At 35.9% G+C, this 22,335-nt stretch overlaps 1 protein-coding gene across 6 annotated transcripts in view; it reads right to left on the bottom strand.

Moving 5' to 3' along the window:
- The window catches only part of dennd1a (DENN domain containing 1A), a 267,700-nt gene that overhangs the window by 158,002 nt on the left and 87,363 nt on the right, over nt 1-22,335 (bottom strand). The gene's annotated exons all lie outside the window — the stretch shown is intronic.

Consider the following 22,335-nt stretch of genomic DNA (forward strand, 5'->3'; position numbering starts at 1 on the left):
GAAGACGACTGCCCTACTTTTAAACTTATATTATTCCATGAAAACTGTCATGCTGACATAAAAGAGATCGTTGACAAAAAAAAATTAAACTGATTATTTTAGATGCTGTAGATGATACAAAGTTGCTAAAGAGTCAGATTTACTCTTTTGGGTGGACTCATTCTACTTTGAAAGACGCGACTTTATACATTTTTTTCCAGATTACAGGTAAGAATAAGAATAAGGAAAATAAATTAATGGAAAGTAGTTTAACAAAAATTATTTAATGCTTCTTTTAAGAATATTATACAGCTCAAGTCTTCACTGCTTTAATCACGATTCATTTTACCTGCACATCAGGTTGACAGTAAGCATATTTTTAAGTGGAATTCACACAAAATGGAATTTAAGATTGATTATTTCTTCAAGATGAAAAAGTAATGGAAATTAAAAATGGATTACAATAGTAATAAAATAATATAAAATGATACATTATTTTTCATTTAGCAACAACTGAATAGGAACTTAATGACTGCGTACAACTGGATAAAATTAATTTAATATTCTACAATTATAAACTAAACATTACAAAAATGTCTGAAAATAAGAAAAAACTGATGTATGACACCAAATGTATATCATGTATATAACACAATCCTGTCAATGATAAGCATTCTGGATCCATAAATGAATCTACTACTGCCTTTATTTACTTTTCTTATCTGTGTATAAAAAGGTACAATTGAAACTACCTTTTGATTAATAAAGTCCACATACTTGTTAAAATATAGCATATGTGGGAAATATTCAAGAAATTAATTCAAATATAAGGTATTGTACTCTCCCTTGTTGCCAATAAAACACATAATAAACAGTAAGACCACTCTAACCAAGAAGTCTGCATGTATGAAAAGAAACACTGTTTTCATATTTTTAGGTTAAGGTCTAACAAATGATTATTCTCCCATGCAACGCCTTTGCAAACCAACCAAAATAAAACCATTTGAATAGATTTCCAGGTTTTTGGAACGTTTCAAGATGTGTGAACGAGCACTGTGGTAATACATATATTTGTGTAATCCACAGCTAAAGTTTTAACTCCACAAAGCACCAGCCAGCTGTTTTTGCAAACATAATAGAGACTAAGAAGTAAATACTGAGATAATTGTTTCAAGAAATGGCAAAACACTGTTAGACTTTTTTTTTTATTATCCAGTGTCACAAGAGAAAGAAACACAATTTTGTGCTTTATAAATATTGCTAAATGCTTTGCTATGGTGGGCTGGGGCAAATATTGTGACACAAACTTGCTCTCCAACTACCTCTTCCTGGTACTACCTGATTGATCTGATTGATCCCGTGAAGGCTTGGATTAACCTGCTGTGTCATAAATTATTTCACCAGAGCCCGGTATTTCAGAGCTGGTTATACTGAAAAAGTTCAGCTGACACTTAACATCCACATGAAATGGCCATTTTCATTCCCTTCCAGACTCAAAGACAAGAGTAAAGCATCAAAACATATTGAAAAATCATTTTGCAATGAAAATGATTCTGTCTCAACAGATCATCACAGATGGCCAGTGATTTGGACAAAAAGGAAAGATGAGAATTATTAATAAATCCTCCGAAGAAGAAACTCCAATTACAACACTGTAACACAAATGACAGCAGCTGCTGCATCATATATTTTTACCGAGGAAAGTGTGCACATCAAATGGATTCTGTTCAAGAGTTGCTGATGCAGCTGAGCGTTTCTGAGTATTTCCTTGAAATATTACTAATGCACATAAAAAATATTACTAAAGCACATAAAAATTGCTGAAACTTTTGTTGTGCAAATCCATGTTGAAACAAAAAAGACACATCATTTGTCAGTGTCTAATAAACTGGGCCAAGGTATCGCTATTTAGTATACAAATTTATGCGGACGTGATCCTTTTGAAATACTTTCAATTTAAATGGAGACTGATTTTTACAATATTTCCTTAGAATGGTTTTTATACAGCTGAACACTTGGATGAATAACTGCAAATATTTCTCTCTCCACTGAGATGAAAAATGAAACCAAAGGTCAAATATTCTTAAGAGCTCGGGAAACTGGACACATCAAATTCATAATGGGAATGACCAGGAATAAAAACACATATTTTAGTCAACATGCTTTGGTTGGTTTACCTTTTAAAGAGCTTCAAAAGTGCATCTTTCAATATTTGTAAAAATTATGCCTTTTTTCAAAATGAAACTCTATAAAATACTGCACCAAGTGCTGAAAATAGTTAGCCTGTCTCGTGTAAAATATCATTGCTCCATACATTATTACTATCAAATGAACTACTATTACTACTACTACTAATAATAAGTGCATTCCTAAGTCCAGTTAATTCACCTTCAGTCCTTGCTGCTGTACTATTGATGGTCATTAAAATGAACTGGTGTTCCAACACCTTCACAAACTTGTAATGGATAAATAAGTGTGGTTTGATAAAAAAAATACTTCATACATTAATACATTAGTTTCTAATGAAAGCGGGCAAATAATTTAGTCAAAAATCTTTTGAATGATGTCATATTTTAAAACAGAATCTAAAATATCTGTCCTGAATTAAGGATGTTTTTAAATGTACGGTATTCTGACACGTGATAATAAAAGAAATGTGTTGCAATGTGAAGTGGGAGTAGTGAATTGTTGAATATCTTCCCCCATTTCATACTGTGCATGTCTTATGTGTAACAAAGTCATTACACACAGAACTGAAGAGGGAAGTTTTCATGTTTTTGGCCCTGTACTTTTCACTTGGGTATCTGAAGCCATTATTCGGCTGAATGAAAACAAATGATTGAAATTCTATATTTTTAAACCTGTATACATGTAATCATTACCAAATATTTAATGTAATAATTCATACCAGTATGACATAGTGAACGGTTTTAAGGATGAAGAACTAATAGAGCAGAAAAAAAAACATTATTCTTATTTTAACCCAAGTTTTCTGGAATCGTACAATAATTTTTATATTGAGACAACAGTACAGAGCAATTTAAACCTGTACTTACAAGTACCTACATTATTTGAGCTATGACCATTCTGAATACGCTCTTAAATATTGTATAACTTTTAACTAAATATCATCCTACATTGGCGGAGAATCTTATTTAATACAGGTATTCAGACACTGTGTAACACCAAGGCCATTTTCATCTGTCCAAGTGCAGTAAACTGAAGTGTTACTTAAAACTGAAGCTCGTAGTGTGCCCAGCAATCCTGCCAAGAAAATAGGAACGTTTTAGAAGTTAAATCTGCAGCTTTTTCTTCTCTGTGTAATAGAAATACAGCTTCTAGCCAAGACAACACCTGGGACGTATAGAACCCAAAATGCTACAATTTAGTGGCCAACCAGCTATCCTTTGAAACAAAGTAATGGAACCTAGGCTTTAAAAAATTATAACCAAACAGTAAGTACCACATGCAGCTTAAGTAGCACTGCTGGTAGCACTATTGTGGATTTATGGCTTATGACACACACATATTTAATTTGTAACCAAACACTTCCCCTTCCTCTTAGCCCCCTTCAGAACTTTTGATTAACTCTTGTTTTTACAGGTCAGAGGTTAAACAAAGGAAGGGAAGCACTCAGTGGTGAAATAGCCAAGAGCAATGCGTCCCAAACCGAGCTGGCACAGCCATATTAAAATAAGTGATGGACTACGGATCCCGACAGACACGTGGAGTTCAAAGGTTTCATTATAATATTCAGTGGGGGTTGGGGGGATGACAAAAGGCGGTAAAAGACAGGGAACATATAACATCCCACTGAATTTAATTTGGTCACCTTTAAACGTTACAACTCAGATCGCCTTACACCTCCCTCTGCAAGATGTCTCCCTTGCTGGTCAAAGCGACAACTTTACAGCGACATAGACCATAAACCCCAAGAGTCGTCCCCCAAGCACTGTAATATGCCTGACTGGTTGCTCCATTCAGATCGTACTTGTATAAACATATAAGTTTATTTAGTGTGAAAGTCCTATGGTGTTTTGTGCTCATCCCAGCAGGACAAAAAATCCTTGAGAAATATACATACGCATCAGGTGGCCAGTGAAAGAACTGCTAAACCAAATGAAGAGGAAATTACAGGCTGCGTCTGTGCTGTTATTTTGGAGATGTTGGGGAAACTTATCGTGAAATGCTACACAACGACACTGAAATGGTTACGTCTGAAGTTTCACAAGACACTTTTCTCATACTGCTCATTTCATCCTACAGTACAGTAAACTGAATTTTTCAGCACTTTTGGACCGGCAGTTCAATCTTCCTCTTGTGCGCAGGCTGGATCAGCGGGGCCCGATCAAAACATCCTACACGTGAAACGGGAGCACGGCATTTGAACGAACTTGCTTAGCCCACGCTGTATCCCTCCCAGAAACAATCAAATGGAAAAGAAACAAACAACAGTAGTAATAAAGTTGCAGCGACACAAAGGCAAAATTCTGCAAACGCATCAACCCTGTCCAAAACCCACCTGCAAAATGTGGAACTTGCTGGAGGCAGGGAGGCTAGGCCTTGTGGGCACAGATTTGACTGTAGGCATGTTTTTGAGGACCTGTGGCCTGAAGTATCTGCAGTACATTTATGTTGGTATTTCTGCCATCTCATCTTCAGCTAGACTGCTATTTGCTTTCAATTAAAAGTTCTTTAAGACTCTCCCGAGCTGCTCACCCAGCAAAAGTCTCTCACTGAAGCGTAGTCCTGATAGTGCTGAAAGGAGTTGTATCCTTCACCAGCTGCAGCTGGGAGAACAAAGCACGCCAGTCACCACTGGGTTTCGGCAATGTACCTACCTGAAGAAAACTCTACATGACAGCACCCCCTGTCTCAAAGTGCTGAGGGAATACGCATCCTGAGCAAAATTATGTTCATCATCCTGGCTTCATTACGGGGTTTTGCTAACGTATTCATATTCCAAATATGCTCAGAGCTAAAGCTCATAACAAACAGGCAATAATCCTTAAGATCACTGTGGGTTGTAAAGTGGGTTGGGTTGAATTATAATTCATAATCCTTGACAGTTTATTAAACATGGAGCAGTATTGCCATATACAGTATATTTTTTTTTAATTTCAAGGATTTATGCTATATATCTCATTTTGATACAATGCACACTGATAAACTGGATGTATTTAATTTTGCATTACACTTAAACTATTGTTTGTCATTAAACCATTATTAATATTTTGATTTTTTTCACATGAGGTAAAAGACTATGACTAACAGAATGAAAGTTCATTTTAGATTATTTAGAACTTGTAATGTAGTTAACTTGAGAAATCTAGATCTACTAAAACATGTTTAGAAAAAACAAGAAATGGTCCAAATTAAGAAATGTGCTTCTCTGTTTGCTGGTGTTCCATAAAAGACACAAAACAGCCAATTTAGTAACATGCAATAAAAGAAAATCATGCATTTAGATTGTTTATTTAAAACCATAAAATAATAAAAATGTGTTAATCTGAAAAAGAAGGGGGCATATCATGATGCAATTAAACCACATTATTTTGTGCACATTGTAAAGTAAAAAAAAATGTCAAAGCTCATTCTTTCGCTCTTTCCTGGCACTGCAGGAAAATAAAGTTTGCTGACCACAAGCATATTTCTGTAACCACGGTCAGTGAGTAACAATTAAATCCATTTTAAACAGAGTGTGATCAAACCAGCATTAAGGGGGGTTTGGGAGAAGAGGGTTTTCAAAAAATCAAAAAGTAGTCTACATAAAGAATACTTTTAAATATGAATATTTTTTTTTACTTAACCATATCATAAAATGTAAAGACATTGTGTAACATTAATTATACTGCATTAGACATATAATGTACTTTATGAACCAGTCATATGCATTGGGTAGCATACATTTAACATCTTATTGTGCTAATGAGATAACAATAGAACTTTTTCCCAATAAATAACCCTTTTAAAATAATACTACAGGAATTCAGCAGTTCTTAAATTAATTATTGTCATTAACCTTATGGTCAGAGTTATGCTCTGGAATCCTTTCTAGCTGCAGCAGATAACAGTTTCACATTTAACACACCACTATTTACAGTTTGTGTATTAAATTTAAGCATAAAGGTGAAATGCAAACATACGCATTTAAAAAAATGCATCAATAATCACTTACCAAATGATCACTATGTTAACAAAACAGCAGGGAAATAAAGAGAAAACATTTAAGATAGCTAAAGATCTAAACAATCTGAATTGTCATTTTTCACAAGTTGATTTTTTTAAATCACATTTTCTTATTTTTAAGAAAAAGATAACAGTCACTGAGGACAGCACATACAGTAGGTGGGTTTAAAGCACAAAACAGCTGTGCAGTATAACCTTTATTACTACATAGCCTTTTCATGGTATATCCTTGTATGCGTGAGCTCAGAGCCTGTACTTTGCTGACTGCTCTTATGGTTGTTGTGTCTATGTGAGTTTAATAACAAGGACATCATAATGATGACTTCAAATGAACCAGAGCTTTTGAATTAAACCCATATCTTTATATATTGACTTAAATCCTTGCTGTATGCAACAGAAAAGATTAGAGAAAGAATAACAGGCAGAACATAAATGTGTCAACAACATTTTTAATTGCTTTGAAATGAATGACTCTTTTGTATGTTCAAACACTAGTGCTTCCAGATGACATTTTTTCATCTCAGGTCTGACTCAGCTTTATTGTTTTTTTTACAACACTTAAATGTTTCTTTATTTATGCAACTAAGGAAGACATATAAATAAAACAGGAACCTTTCAAATGTAAGGTAAGGAAGTCATTAAAGTTGGTAATATTTGCAGTGGCCTGCCAGACAGAGCTCAAAAAATGCAACAGTCATGCAGCATGTCCTACTTCATGATCTCAGGATGACAGGATGGAATTTAATACCTGCTCTAAAACTTGAAATCACATTACAGGAGAAGTTTATATATACTTCACCTTCCTGGTCTTTGATTTATTAACTGTTGGCTTGTTTTTGTTAGTGTGTTTGGAACCCTCTCATTACTGCATGATCAAATCTTTTCCGTTAGGTCTTTTTTATTCATTTATGATGGGCATTTGTCCCAAAATGAGCAATTTAACTATTTTAAGTCATCTGCGTTTTACTGCTTATTTGTACACAGGCCTTGATTCCCCCATGTATGTTTAAACACTGAGAATTCCTAATTTTTTATATGATTAAATTAAAGTTTTTAAAGGCTGCTGTTTTTCTCGCCGGTGAGCCCTCATTTTAAAATATAAAATGAAGTGTTAGGTTTTGCAGTCCAGTCTGCTTTCCTTGAAGGAAGCAAATGTTGTTAGAAATCGGTTTCTTCCTTCTCACCAAGCCTCACAGAAAGTTTGTTCTCTCTCCTGACCAGAATTTCTCAACAATTTCCACAGCAGTTATACAATCAAACTGGTCATAACTTCCACTCAAGAATTTTTCACTTGGATACATTTTTGCAAGACATTCAATTATTATTACTCTGATTACGCAATGACTGCTATGAAAAAAAGGTTTTACTGTCACTGCTATGGTAAACAGCACCAATTCCAGGGGTATTATAGTAGAGAACTGCACTTCATCTGTTACTTTCTGTTGAAAAAAAGACGCTTTCTCAGCAGGTAATGTAACTTCACATATTTGTGACACTTTTCCTACATAGTTTAAGTTATTGCTCTGTATATATGGTTTCTGTCAAGTGATGAAAGCTTCAGTTTCTGTTCTTTATAAATCTAGTCATCTTGAATCACTGAATAGAACATTTTAAATGGCATTTTCTGATACAGGTAACACTGAAACCCAGTTCATCTACAAAATATACAGCAAAGCAGAATAAAGACCCATAAGATATTCAGTTATGGCCTTGATCCTCAATTATTAATTTCAGTAAGAAGAGGAATTAAAAAGATTTAGTGATGACAAATCTGTTAATATGTTTCAGGTACCATTCTCAATATTATGTTTTCTTCTTTGTGAATACTGTTCTGTAGAAGGCAACATCTACATTATTTCCACATTACTTCTGAACAAAATAAAACAGGATGGATGTACTGTATTGGTATATAAATGTACAAATGGTATACATGGTATAATATAAATGGTGGTGAAAATGAGGACCTGTAAGCACCCTTTCAGAAACACACACTGTATATGTATAATATTCTCCTAGCTTTTTACTTAAAACATTTCTCATAAATATAATCCTTGTTGTTAGAAATCAAAGCTGTACATTACCTGCAGATTCTGACATGTAATTTAAACAGTGTCATCAAACATCCTAATCATTTCCCACTTTTACTATATGCATTCCTGTCTCACACTCTGCTGTCAATCTTATATCACAGCATAGGATTAAGGCAAGAGAGCTGTGGTAGTGAGGCCATCAAAATCTGGTTTTCTTGATTTAAGTTATGTATGGATGTGTCCAGAGACAGTATGATGTTAAAAAAAATCTACCAAAGTCAAACGTTAGTCCTTGATAATGAAAAAATAAATTCTGGTTTCATTTAATTAATTTCGTTTCAATATTTCATTAATATTGTCCAGTGGTCATGTATATTTTTCATTTAAGGATGTTCACAGATTTTTTAGATGATATAGTTAATTTTCTTTTGTTGTCATATTCATAACAGGATAAAAAACATAATGTTTACAAATGAGAATTGGCTCATCTTATTTGTGTTTTTAATAGTTGCTCAAATGATCTTCTTCAAAGAAGCCAAGGTATCAGCTCCCAGAACCAATCGTTAAGACGTGCCTGTCTCTGGTTTTGTGTTTCAGTTGCAATCCTAAAGTCTCCGTCTGCAAATTTCATTTTCAAGGATCAAGAAGATTTCAAACTCTTGAATCGGGAACCTCTCGCACTCTTCTCTTACAACATGACTTCCGATTTTGATTCCAAATTCTAAAAAAAAAACCCCGACATCATACACTTGTATGACTGTTTCAGCGAATACATTAAACACTGCTTCACTTTCTGGCTTGTGCAAACTGGTAATCTACTAATGCACCAGTAGGGATCTCACTGTACGTGATACTCTTTGGTTAGACTGCAACAGAAATCCACTTCATGACTAAAATGGAATGTTGACCCAGCTTGGAAATAATTCCAAGAACACTCATTCATCACCTTCATCTCTTTAACTTTAACTGGGCTCTTCAGTTTAGGAACCCCCTACAAAATAAAGAAAGGCTCATTTCGCTTACTTGAAGACACAGCGAGCACAGTATTTCTTTCTGTAATACAAAATTAGATTTCTTTTTAATGACGCATTTTATACAGAGGATAATACTGTTGACAATCAAATTCTTCCACTCATCATATTCACTAAGACCATCAGAGTACTGAAGAAAACAACTTAAAAATTATGTGGATTTTAACGCAGGCAGAACTGGTCGTCCAATTACTGTGGTATTAATGCCTACAGCAGGAAAAGGTCCTGACTCCAGTAGGTACTTTTAGAACTACCTCATTAAATAGTAAAAGTGTTGGTGCATAAATGTCAGGATCAATGACTTTCTCCTGCTACCTGCTACTAACTGCACATGAGCAGGCAGTTGAAAAACATATCACTGAAGTTCATTAAATCAAAGAAGAATTATCTCTGTGTATTATGGATTGAAATAGACAGGAAATTTGCAACAAGGTATCTGTAGCACATCCAGAACCTTTTCAAAGGACCGTTTACTAAAAAAAAAGTTCATTTAAAATATTGATGCTTATATACAGTATAAAGACTGTAGGTATAACACATCTATCGCTTTCAGCTCAGGTTGGTAGTTTATGTAGCCTCCTTTAGCCATGACAATAGAACAAGGTAGTACCAAAGAGCTCATGTAAATGCCGTATGTTCCTTTAAAAAAAACTAAACAAAAGGAGATGCTGAACTCCACATACTAAGGATTATTTTGAATTCCACGACATTAAGCACAAATGTGTTGCTGTATCATAAGTAGAACAAGAAGACAACTAAGAATAATAAAGAAAAAAGCTCCCAATGTGTACTGCTTAACAAACACCTTCTCACCAGTATATATACACTACAAAGCATGTAGGAAATGTGGTACTGTATGAGATGCAAAAAAAGCATTTTCTATATATAACGTCTATTACTTGTCACATCTACTGTAAAGCGGTAATGTAGCACTGCACAACAAACTGTAGATTTTCCCTAATGCACAAACAGCAGAATAATGAGCCACACCCGTGGGCTGATTCGAGTTTCTCTTTGTGCACCAGGGGATACAGTATTTAACAATACAGAGAAGTAATTCTAAAAAGCACGACAGCCCAATTCCAAAACAAGTTCAGTTTGCTTGATTTCTTCTTGGTTTTCCCCACACACTGCAGTGACTTTAACTGGGAATATAAGGTCAGACCTGATGTTTTTTTGACATGAAGAAAAATAATGATCAGATTGTTTTGTCCTTTTGGGATGAGAACCCCAATGTCTAAGAACTATACTCTTTTTGCCCACAGCATTAACAAATGAAACAAATGACTGCTCTCTGGAAAATGTAGAATAAAAAAAGCTCTGAACAATACTGCGTTCAATTGTTACCAGCTTTACTCAGCTCCTCCTTGAATGAAAACAAGGGACTGGGGGATTGATTGCTCCAAATCTGTTGTTCTTGTTACCACTGCTGTAATGTCACTTGTCTTGCAAGTGTTAATGTACTGCAGAGCTTAAATATAAATATCACTATAGGGTCTCGTAGTTCTAAACTACAAAACCTCAAGAAAATCACTAACGATCTCTCTGTTCAGAAAGCCCCGTTCCCCAGAAATCCCTTGAGATCGAGAAGTGTTATTTTACAGGTTTTTACCACTCCCAGCCCCACTATGCTAAATAAACTGGAAAACGTCCTTTTTTTACCGTCCAATTCTGGGCTGCAGCTGAACTTGGAAGTATTAAGTCATTGCTCTCCTCATAACTCACATCTTGTTTTGCATCTGTCTTTATAGGCCATTGTTCCCCAGATGGAAAATATTAAAGAAAGGGATTGCAACTAAATCAATGACCTGCAATGTGCTGCCAAAAGGCCCCATACTAACTAAAAGCAGATTTGCAGAGCAGCCCCGCTCTGCTACGACCTGAGATCTGGCACATCCTTCGCCCTGACAAGCAGCAGGAGAGACAGAGGCTGGCGGAGAGCTGCTACTGTGCCAAGCAGACTGTGCAGGGCTTACTGGCTGGCTGCTTGAGAAAAAAAAAGTGTGCAAATCTAAAGGGGTCTTTTGTAAACAACTACAGGTATTTCCCAGCCACTGCTGTGTCATACACTAAATGGGCTGAACTTTCAAAACAAGGTGGAATCGTTTAATCTTGGCATGGCTGAGCGAGAAAGCACGAATAAATCTTACGTGCTAAGACATAAGCAGCAGAGGATAAAAAAAAATTCTTTCAAATACGAGATTTAATTTTGAAATTTTTTTCAATTTTCTAATCCCACAATGAGCTAAAATATTATAAACTGTGTGAAACAAAAACCCTGTGGCAATTCAATGGTCAATTAAAAACAGTTTTGTGCATATCAGATTATTCTATTGGGTGCATTTCAATACAATTGGTGGGCTTGCAGATCAATCTTAAATATGCTTTACTAATCCTAATTATTCGTTAAACAGAATGTAGGCAACAAAAGAGATCAATCCAATATATTATCTGATGTTCAGGTAGGAAACCTGCTGTCACAGGTCCAAGCTCAGCTACAGTTCATTTTCACTAGAACTCACTAGAATTTATTGGCATTGTCATCTAATGAATCCTAAGTTGAATCATGTTTATTGCGAAATGCCTATTTCTTTATTTGAACTGATTGAAAGAAACAATGTGGACTGAAAAGCTGTACCTAAGCAGTTAGTTATATCAGAGAGACTGCAAGTACAGTAGTTCACACAGAATACTTTATTGATAGGGTAAACATGACAATCTTTTCGTGTATCAAAGTATGTACATTCTACATGAACACTCTAAACTTCAACATAATTTAATAAACTCTGTCAACATTTTGATACCTTTAATTCTTGTTTCTTTTTTTGAGTTATTTAAGGACTGTATGTAACTGCCACTGGAACAAAATATTATTTTACGAAGAATGTAGCTTATTTATGATCTTATTTCGGTTTTAAATATTACACAGTCCATCTAAATGTGACACTGGTACTGGTACTGACTTTATTTGCTGCTTCTACTCTACATCTTCTAATTAGTTTGGCTATGGCTGTAGATGTTAAAAATAATCCTACATAATATCATCAAACATTGTGACATGAAAAGAAAGCTAATGAGCCATAGGGAGAGAAGTGGAATAAGGTAAAAAAACAAGAGAAAGTGTACTTTATACAGCTGTATAGAGACTGATAGAACCATTCAAGTTCAATATTTGTAACTCTTGGGACATTAATAATAGCATCTCACAAAGATTTATGAGTAGACACTAAACATGAAGCTGTTTCCTCTGCTTTAAAAACAGCATTTCTTAGGAATATGCCATTATCCAGAATAAATTTTTTAAATGACCGTCCTGTATTTATTGCAATTTGTCAATCTGTTTAATGTTGGATTTGCTGTAATATTTATCTGTTCAACAGATCTACAGTTGTGCAAACAACCTGCAGTTTAGAGATAAAGCTAAAAGCCACTGAGGACGTGTAAGTAGACACCAGCAAGGACACGGTTGCACCGTTCAGCTCAAGTGGGAGCTGAAAATGAAGACCAGTTTTGTACTGGTCCATTGTAACACAGATGTATCTAATGTGGATCAGGGCAACTTGGACATCTGCAGGCACAGAACCATGTGTTGTGCGAATGCTTCAGTCAGTCAGAGATATGATCCGAAATCATTTTGTTAAAGCGTAAATCAAACACACCAGGATCTGGGTTCCCTGCAGAGCCCTGCATATTTTCCTTTAACCTCCAGCAGGTTTCTATTGATGCGGAGTGAAAGGAAAAAATAATCGAATTTCAATTGATTTCTTCCGATTGGTGCCTTTACATTCGTAGCCAGCCAACGTACGGACGATCTCCCCCATTAAAGGTTGTTGGACTAATTAATCTCGGGCCACTAGCAGCGAGAAACAGTATTAAACAAAAAGCAAGTGATGGATCACGCTGCTTGTTTAATCTACCCAGCAGCTGTAAGAGGGAATACGGGGGGAAAAAAACGTTTCATGTGCTGGCCTTGACAAAAAAAAACCCTAAAACAACTGCAACTGCATTTCGACGGCCTCAAAGTTATTTTTCACAGCCTCTGGTTTCATTTACTGTTAAGTCAACATTAAAGAAATCCAGACACATACGACATTACTAGCCATGAAAACAAAAACTATACACTTGATGCTGTTTCCTTCTCGAATCGTGTTTCCTTTCTTCTACACTACTGAGTAAATGATGTTACGAGCATAAGGTGATATAAAAGCATTAAAACCAATCAAATCTACAATTGACCAAATCGTTATGTCTTTGGAAGCTAATCCTGTATTTACTGCAATTTGCCAATCTGTTTAATGTTGGATTTGCTGTACAGTAATATTTATTTATAGCAAAACAAGACCATCAAAGCCTGGACAACTGCACATGTTTCAGCTGTAAAACAACAGAATTATTAAATACAGAAAACTGTGCACCGAGGGGAAACCAGATGTCTTTCTGACATCTAATAACGAACATCATCATAGCGTGTAAGAAAACACATTGAAGGTTCCTCATATAACAGCCTTGCGTTGCAGCAACAAAGCCTCAATCATGCTGTGCAAGACAACAAAAACCCAAATTATTTGGTTGATTTTTGCTTAATTGTATTAGCTTGTACAGCAAACACAATCTTTGAGGAAATTGTTATTTTGTACATCAGATGATTAACTTCAGTTTTGACTTCTGCCTTTTGTTAGCTATGAAAGACACTGTACAAGGGCAAACACACAGGCAACACCTGGCTTGAATCTCTCAATTTTCTTGGCACCTGAGAAAAAAGGAAACTATCTATTTCAAGTGCAAAGCGAATGCTTGACTGCTCATACTCATTTGCGTGTATTCTGAAATTCTGCTCTTGGTTACTTAAACATTGCTCAGCAATTATCGAAAGTTAGTTGATTTAGTTATTGTAGTTTTAATGTGTCCTCAGTCAACTGGTTAAAACTAGCACATACTGAACAGCACTGAATGTGATCCCCATGTTTTTCAGCAACTACATCTACAGTACTGCTTGTAACTTAGGAATGCAGGTCTATCTTGGATGGAGATACTCTTTTATTATTAAAAAAAGCCAGTGTGAGCTGTTCCCAATACAGCAACACAGGCACATCAACATTTGACATTTTATTATGGGGTTGCAGTGTGCATTTTAATACACATATATAGAGAGACAGTGTAGGTTTTAATCAAAAACAGTTTGTTGCATTTACCTTTCCTTGTATTTCATAAAACGCAGATTTACATGCAAGGAGCCCATTTCAAAATGTAATGTAGTTTAATGGTGAGTTAAGAGGTATCAGAGCACAAGCAGGTTATGTTATTTCTGGTGTTGTACAAACAGTGGCCCATGCATCTCAAAAGGCCCTGTTTGTCCCCATGCTTCACTGCTCTGCCAGTTGGCAACCCTAAGCCAGGAAACTGTCAATTTCAATTGAGTTGAGCCGATGTAGTCCTGTTAAAGAAGTCTTGCTGGTTCAGGGCCCACCTCTGTTTCCAAAGCATGGGAAAAAAGAGCTCTGCATTCCATAGATTTGAGCTGGCAACTTCCACGGACTGAAGTTTGTAGGGAGCCATGAATGAGATTAACAAAGGAGTTCTGTGGCCACTTTTTGGCTGCCTTCCATGCCAACAGTTCTCAGAGTCAAAGGTCACACTAACTACATTTATTCCCAGTAGACCCTTGCTCTAAACACAAGCTGCAAGTAGTACAAATTCAGAATTTTTCTTTAATCCCCTGAGATATTTCTGATCCCCCTCCACATGTTTCTGCTCAATTAAAACAAAATCTCGTCTTGCACCCTTTCGGGAAAAGGAGGGGTGAAAAAGAAATGGGGGGAGAAGGGGGAGAACTAACCCTAACAACATATAGGTTAGGCTATTATACACGGTTTTTAGATAAAGAACTGCGTGCATTACTTAACAAAATAATTCTTTATAAATATAAATATCAAGAATTAAATTATTTAATAAAAGAGACATAAATCCGTCCTAATTTTTAAATGGAATATACAGTATAAATGCAATGCTGAGAATCAAATGACTGGACTGACTTTGGAGCTTTTAAAAAGGCAAATCAAGCATTGCAGGAGGCAACTGGAAAATCTACACTTACCATGAAATGGAGCAATTCAAAAATATTAAATATTTAATAAATTAAAGGTGCTAAAACACCTTTTTTTTAGGTTGAAATTCACTCCAGGGGTCGCCGTGTGGGAAATGTGGTTCTACACATAGTGAAATGTGTTTTTGAAGGGATTAAATAAGGTTGTCGACATACAAAACAAGTGTTATGAAGATGCAGTCCGTTAAATGTTTTTTGTCTTTTACCAGAATGGATGTATATATAAAGTGCTTGGAGGGAAAAACTGAAACACTGGATGTACCTCAAATAAATATTATTTTCTATGAGTGGAAAAATGATTCCACATTCTCAACATTTTACAGATGCTACTATTTGTATTCGTTATAAAGATGGGTCTGTGTAAACCATGATACTGTCAGCTTTAGATGCTTAAAGATTTTGATGACGTTCAGTATGTTAGAGCGTATCATTGGCAGTTTGTGTGAATCAGAATTTTTAAAGTTCTAAATGTATAAACATTTACTGATTGATTAGGAAAATACATTCTTAACATTATGATTATGTAACATTTAACATAACAGGGGTGTAGTACTTCAAAACGTTCATAAATACGGCTTAATTTAAAGCCTAAATTATTTATGTTTCTAAGTCCTTAAACATAACTAAAGACGTTGTTTAAAATGACGGCAATTCAGTACAGACTTTTTATTTAAACATTATATTTTAATTAAGGTGATTCCCATGCTTGGAATACTAACACTGGCTATCAAGACTAATAAGTAAGACATCTTTAAATGAAACATCCTCCTCAGGCCCATCTGAAAGAAAAAGCTGTTTACGCTATAATTTCTACTAAGAGGTGAACATCTGAGTGAATTTAAAACTCATATAGTAAAGATCTGAGTTTATCGGTTTTAATTGGACACATTACAGTAATGAGGCAATTACTGACAGAGACAATAACTACCAATCTAAAATTAGGCTGAGAATTATAATTGAAATTACAGTATTTTACAATGTGGAAAAGTGAAACTGTAAATGCTGCTACTTACGTTATGTGGTAGCAGGAGTGTCACTGACAATTTGTGTGTGCAGCGTGCATCTGAAACTAGCTACAGAGGATTACAGCCAGCTACTGTAGAAGACTGAACGTAGCAACAACGGAGAATCCCAAAATATGATCACAGTCTCCCTTTTCGGCTTTATCTTGGTGTTTTATCAGCAAGACCCCTCCCTCTCGCACTGCCACTCCTCCTGTGTTTAAGAACTCTCCATGCTGTAACCGAGTATGTGCTCTGACTGAGATGGTTTTATTAGAACACACTGCACTTGGGAAGCAAGCTGCAGCAGCAGCATATCAAGGATGCTGAAAAAAAGAGAAGGCCACTTGATGACAGCGAGAGTTTACAGGGAATTACCGCTTTCAGACAAAACACGGAACCTAACTGATTGAGTTTCAATGCAGGGAGTTCATGCGGTTGCCACATTCACTGAACAAATAAATTCCTCCATCTCGAAAGGGAGCGGGGAGGGTGACGGCTCTTATTGTGGCCAACTTGACTTGCCCCATGCCTGTAAATTAAAAGCACAATATACTGCGCTTAAACCTGCAACATATTTAACCCTACCCCTCACAATGCTCATAAAGAAACCATTTTTTGAGTTTCTGAGAAGCAAAACTGTGCTACCAGGGCTTTGATAATTTGTCTTACAGCAGAAGAACTCTCCTTGTGAATCCTTTTATCATCTAAACAAACAACGGTCAACATTTTTGCAAAGCAAACAAATAACATTTGCAATGGAACATCAACGACCCAGAATGTATTTTATAGACATTAAACCAATTTAACCAGAATTAAAAAATTAAGAATTAAAATGCAACCAGAGGCATGGACAAATGGCAAACAAGATGATTTTAAACTGGAATCCCTTTTAAGTGCTTTGTTTACCTGGAAAATAAAAAGGTTCACCTACTTTGTCATGCTACTTAAGTCCATTCTGTGGACAATCTGAGTGTACGAGTTTTTCTTTTAAGAGACTCAATAAAAATGTTTATTTTCCAATGATAAAATATGAGAGTGTTTACTTAAGTGCCTGCTGTAGCGCGCATAATTTCCCTGGTGTGACTACCGATATTTGTTATCAGCTACAGACGGAACAGCTTGCTCTAGTCATAAAATGTTCTTTTAGAAGGACAAGAAACTGATGTTGCATGTGATGCACTTTCCAGATTGCAGCTTAGCGTAGCTTCCTAATGGAATGGAGTATATTCCAAATGGAGGATTTGCAGTCAAAGGACAAAAGAGGGACTCAGGAAAGGAGAGAGGGAAGCACAGTCATCTAGACCAGGGGTGGCCCAGTCCCGGCGGGCAACAATTCAACAGGACGTGTAGGTCTTAAAATCACCAACACCAAAACACATTTAACCTGCTATATAAAATCGACTCATATACACATTTGGTCTTGCTGGTAAGTTCTGAGTCCACTGAACATAGACTAATGTACAAAGACTTAAAATGCATCGTGTTTTCTTAATCCTCATTCATAAAAGCAATCTAAAGCTGACCTTCTGTAGGAGCAATGTGGACACACATATCTTCCTTTGTGAGTTCTGAGACCTATCACTGCTGACTGCTCCCTGAGGCTGAAATGGAAACAGTGGAGAAGCCCACTGTTCGCCCCAGTTAAATGGCGCTGTGCAGTCGCTCATAGGACACTGGACATCGATTTTTTTTTTAAAAAGAGCGAGTTCCAGAGGTGTTAAAAATAACAACGCTGTCAAAATATAATTATAAATACCATAAACGCATACTGACAAATCCATTCAGGCAGGACATCCTATGTAGGAAATCAAAAAATGAACTTCTGGAGAAATGCGTTGCGTAAACGAGTACAACACGGCTGAATTGCAGAGCAGTGATTTTCGCAGGTTGGTTTCTTTTGTAGTTGTTTGCAAAATTTTTATTGTTACCAAGGATTTCTACAGGCCTGTAGGAAACCTCTAAATACAGGTGATAGTCTGGGGTCTGTGCAGAAAGAGGAAAGGTAACACCATGAAAAGGCAGTACAGTAGGTCCATGCCTGGAAGTAGGGTGATTCCCTGCTGCGTACTGTATACAGAATACTAGTAATTCGTTTTTGCCTTTTGTATTTTTTCCACGCTCAGTAGCTTGTAGAGGCTGGCACACAGCCTAAACAAGCATAAACAGTTCACAATTTGATGTAATCAGAGAAACCACCTATTTTGGTCGTTCAGTTGATAATCTTGATTATTGTGATCACTCAAACTGAAAATCATCCACTGCATGGCAAATGCAGAGCTACTCAGCCTGCTCTGTCTCACCAGATGTTGAGTTAAGACTGCATTGCTTCCATGGGCACCTGGGCTGCAGGGTTTATCCAGCCATCGGTGCCAAAGAGCTCTTATCAGATGACTAATGAGGGGGCCAATTCGGTTTGCGTGTGGCACGCACTGGCCTGACTCTTCAAGACAGGATAGGCAGTAGCAAACACTGACTACCGCTAATATGAATCTCTAATCTTCTTGGTGACAAACGGCATGTATGAAGGAACACCATTTTCTTTCTCTCAAATAGCATGAAACACAACCCGACGCTGACCAGCTGCATTCATCTCATCCACTACTGATTACTCCTAGTTGATTCTACTAATCAGGCTGCAGATAAATGTGCTTCCACATCTGTTGTCTTGTCAGAAGCAGAAGTACCACAAACAAATGGGTCTAGATTCCAGTGTTTGTTTTAATATGTGTTTTATTCTTGATGCCCAAACAGCTTGCAAGCAGCACATTATGATAAATAATTCACCTTTTGACAGCAGACCTACATAAAACTGGTTGCCTTTGATGCATGGGTTATGTAGCCCATCAACAGACTGTGTGGCATATTTATCACATCCCACCACTCCCTGCTGTGGCTCCTTTCAAAATCCCCACAAAATATATTTCCTTTCTTCTTAGAAGAGTAATTAAAGATGCTGCGTAACCTTTCAGAAACATTCTTCTTTTCGGTTGTTTTCCGTTCCTCCTTCAAACTCTGAGCCGCAGAACAACGCAATCTATAATCTGAAGCAGACTCATAATTCTGCGATGATCAACACATTTAGAATGTGCATGGAATTAAAAAAGAGTAGTCTCTTAAAGGCAAGGAGTAATGAAGAAGGGAAAAATAAAAAGACAACAGAAAATGGTAAATGAACAAAGAAAAAAGAGAATGAATATTAAACAGTCCTGCAGTATAGTTGAAGAAAAACGTTTAGACCTCCTTTGTAAATAATGAGGTGACCAACCTTTGGTTATCAAAAAACTTTGGTTTCTTTTATCTGGCTTTAATACAGTATCTTAATATGCATACCGTTTCTGCCGATTACCATTTTATATCCCTTCCTTGATATTTTGTGCTAATCAGGAGACTATTTGCATATTTTTCTCATTATTCATTAACTTTGGTCTACAACTGTATTTTAAAATGCAGAAATGTTGTGCTTGTTTTAATTTTATCTCACATCTCTCATCACTGGAGCCATGAAAAGTCACAAGTGAATTTGATGAACCTGATTGACCCGCATTCAATTTCAAAAGCCAAGTTGTTGATCACATCACTCCAGCTAAAAAAAACAATCTAACAAGCACTGAAGAACTCAACACACCAACTGCTGGTGTCTATACAATTATAGACACTGAACAACTGAAAGATTGAAAGAATAAGCTACATTAAATGGCTAAATAAGTATAAAAACTATAAAGAAAGCAAATGGTGGGCCGCTCCACCAATAAATGAGACATGATTTTCAACAAGTGTAACTATTTCTAAATGAAGTTTTAAGTATATTTCAAAATCGCACTGTCCATTTTGTATAATTATACATGTAATATTAGATTGCATTGCCCATATTGTCTTAGGCCTTGCTAGATTAAATGGGTTTACCATTTTAAAAGTCAGTTCTTCCCGATTGCAATGCACTGTTTAGGATTTTTCTATCCTATATACTTTGTTGCTCTGGATCTTCTTTTATCAAAGCTTGCCATAATTTCACTCTGTCTCTGTATGAATTTTGATGAATATCTGTATCAGAACAAGACTTTTTACATTTTTGTCAGTTTACTGAAAGCAAGATTTGCTCTGCATTATATAAATTGACCCTCATTATCTGGGGAGATTTTATAATTATTTGCTTTGTAAATATAGCGATTATTTTAAATTTCTTAGGATCTGGTATTAGTCACAAATACAGTATGACATATATATATTTCCTCAAATCATTGTCAAAAAGGTAAGTTTAATCACAATCCAATAATGGAAGATATGGGAGAAGATGGTCAAATTGTATTTTGATGATGATGGTGATACAGGTGTAGACCGAGACTGTGGTTTCAGTCCATGAAACAAGATGCTAAACAAACAGAATCCTCACACTACAACACCAATGATTGATATTATCGTGAGACATTAAAGTTTTTCACAACAATAAAAAAAAATCAGAAATCAGAAAAAACAACCACCATATTTCATTAACCATACACTTAGGCTGCACTTATTAAATGCTGGATTCTGCATTAATTTTAGAAACAAGACAGCCAAAACTACAGTTATGCCTAAAAATGCATAAATACTTCAATGTGATGTAGACTGATTCACATTTGCTAAATAAAACTGAATAAATAGTGATCGATGGAGCCTGTCAAGTAAACTGAATGTCTTTTTCCCCTTTTCTGATTTTCAGTAATATAGTGACTTTTGTAATAATAATGATTTTAGGTCCAAAACCAAAAGCTCAAGAGAAAATACAGTGGCGAGAACCGCAGAGTGAACTTGTGGTGGGGAGGTCAAGAATCCTGTTTAGTTTTAAGTACACTATATTTAGAAAATGTTAGGCAATCCCAGTAAAGCCCTAGCATTTTGTTTACATAATCCATTAAAGTGAATGTTACTTAGAAGGTAAAGTAAAGGTACTTAGAAAGGAATCTGGCATTTTGTTATCTTACTAATGGCATTAATCACTGTAAGAAGTTGTAGGGTACCATTTACTAAATTGCATATACCAGTGCAAGGTTTTAGAAACTTTTTATGCAGGTACGGTATAATGTTGTGAGTCTCTTTTTATTATTTGCTTTCATTTACCAGGCTATTTGAAACACTTAAAATATGTGTCTTAAGGGATACAGATCCTTCTGGGAACAACCATCACGGAAATGTCTGAGGTGGTTTTTCTTTTCTTTTAGGTTTCAGTCTCATGCTACAGCACACAAAGTCATTATCTACTGTGAAACAGGTAAACATACTGCAGCAACAGAGAATAAGGTCTGCTTTCTCTGAGCCAAAGCCCACCTAAGGCTACAATGAGTATTGAGCACTATGGTATATCAAAAGGTTAAATATTAAATAACCACTCGAAATTTAATACACAAAGCCAATTATTTCCTTCATGACTTCCAGATATTTATCATAAAAGAATGATTACTTGTGTAACATAATTACTATTACAATGTCTCAATTAGCATTATTGTTTTCCAGCTGAAAAGTACATCACACGGTTTGTGTATTTTTTTTGCGATACAGCTAAAGAGCTGGTTGGTTTTAAGGTGATGTAAAACGTTTTGACTGGCCTCTGGACTGTGACATCAGTTAAAGACAAGACAAAAAACGAGCTTTGACTGCTATGAACATTTGTCTCTTTCTTCATTGCAAAAATCAGGATAGGACATATTAACCCTAAAAAAGAAATTGAGTGGACAGTGATCATATTTAAAGTTTAACGATCGTGTTCATTAGCACTTTCATGCTATATGTTTGCCAACTAGTCTGGACTCTTTTGAATCCAGTATATACTGACCTATGCAGGCCTTTAAAACTAATTCTAATGAGTATTTCAGATGGAAATCAAACAACCATAAAAATGTAAGACAATTGTGACCAACATATCTTTACAAAATCCCTCTCCAACAAGGATTTCAGAGTGCTTTACCGTGTGTTTAACCTATATCAATCTGCCAGAGGTGACGGCCATGTCAAAGAGCGTTATT

The sequence above is a fragment of the Atractosteus spatula genome, chromosome 23, assembly GCF_055471065.1.
Source record: "Atractosteus spatula isolate fAtrSpa1 chromosome 23, fAtrSpa1.hap1, whole genome shotgun sequence".
Taxonomy (NCBI): Eukaryota; Metazoa; Chordata; class Actinopteri; order Semionotiformes; family Lepisosteidae; genus Atractosteus; species Atractosteus spatula.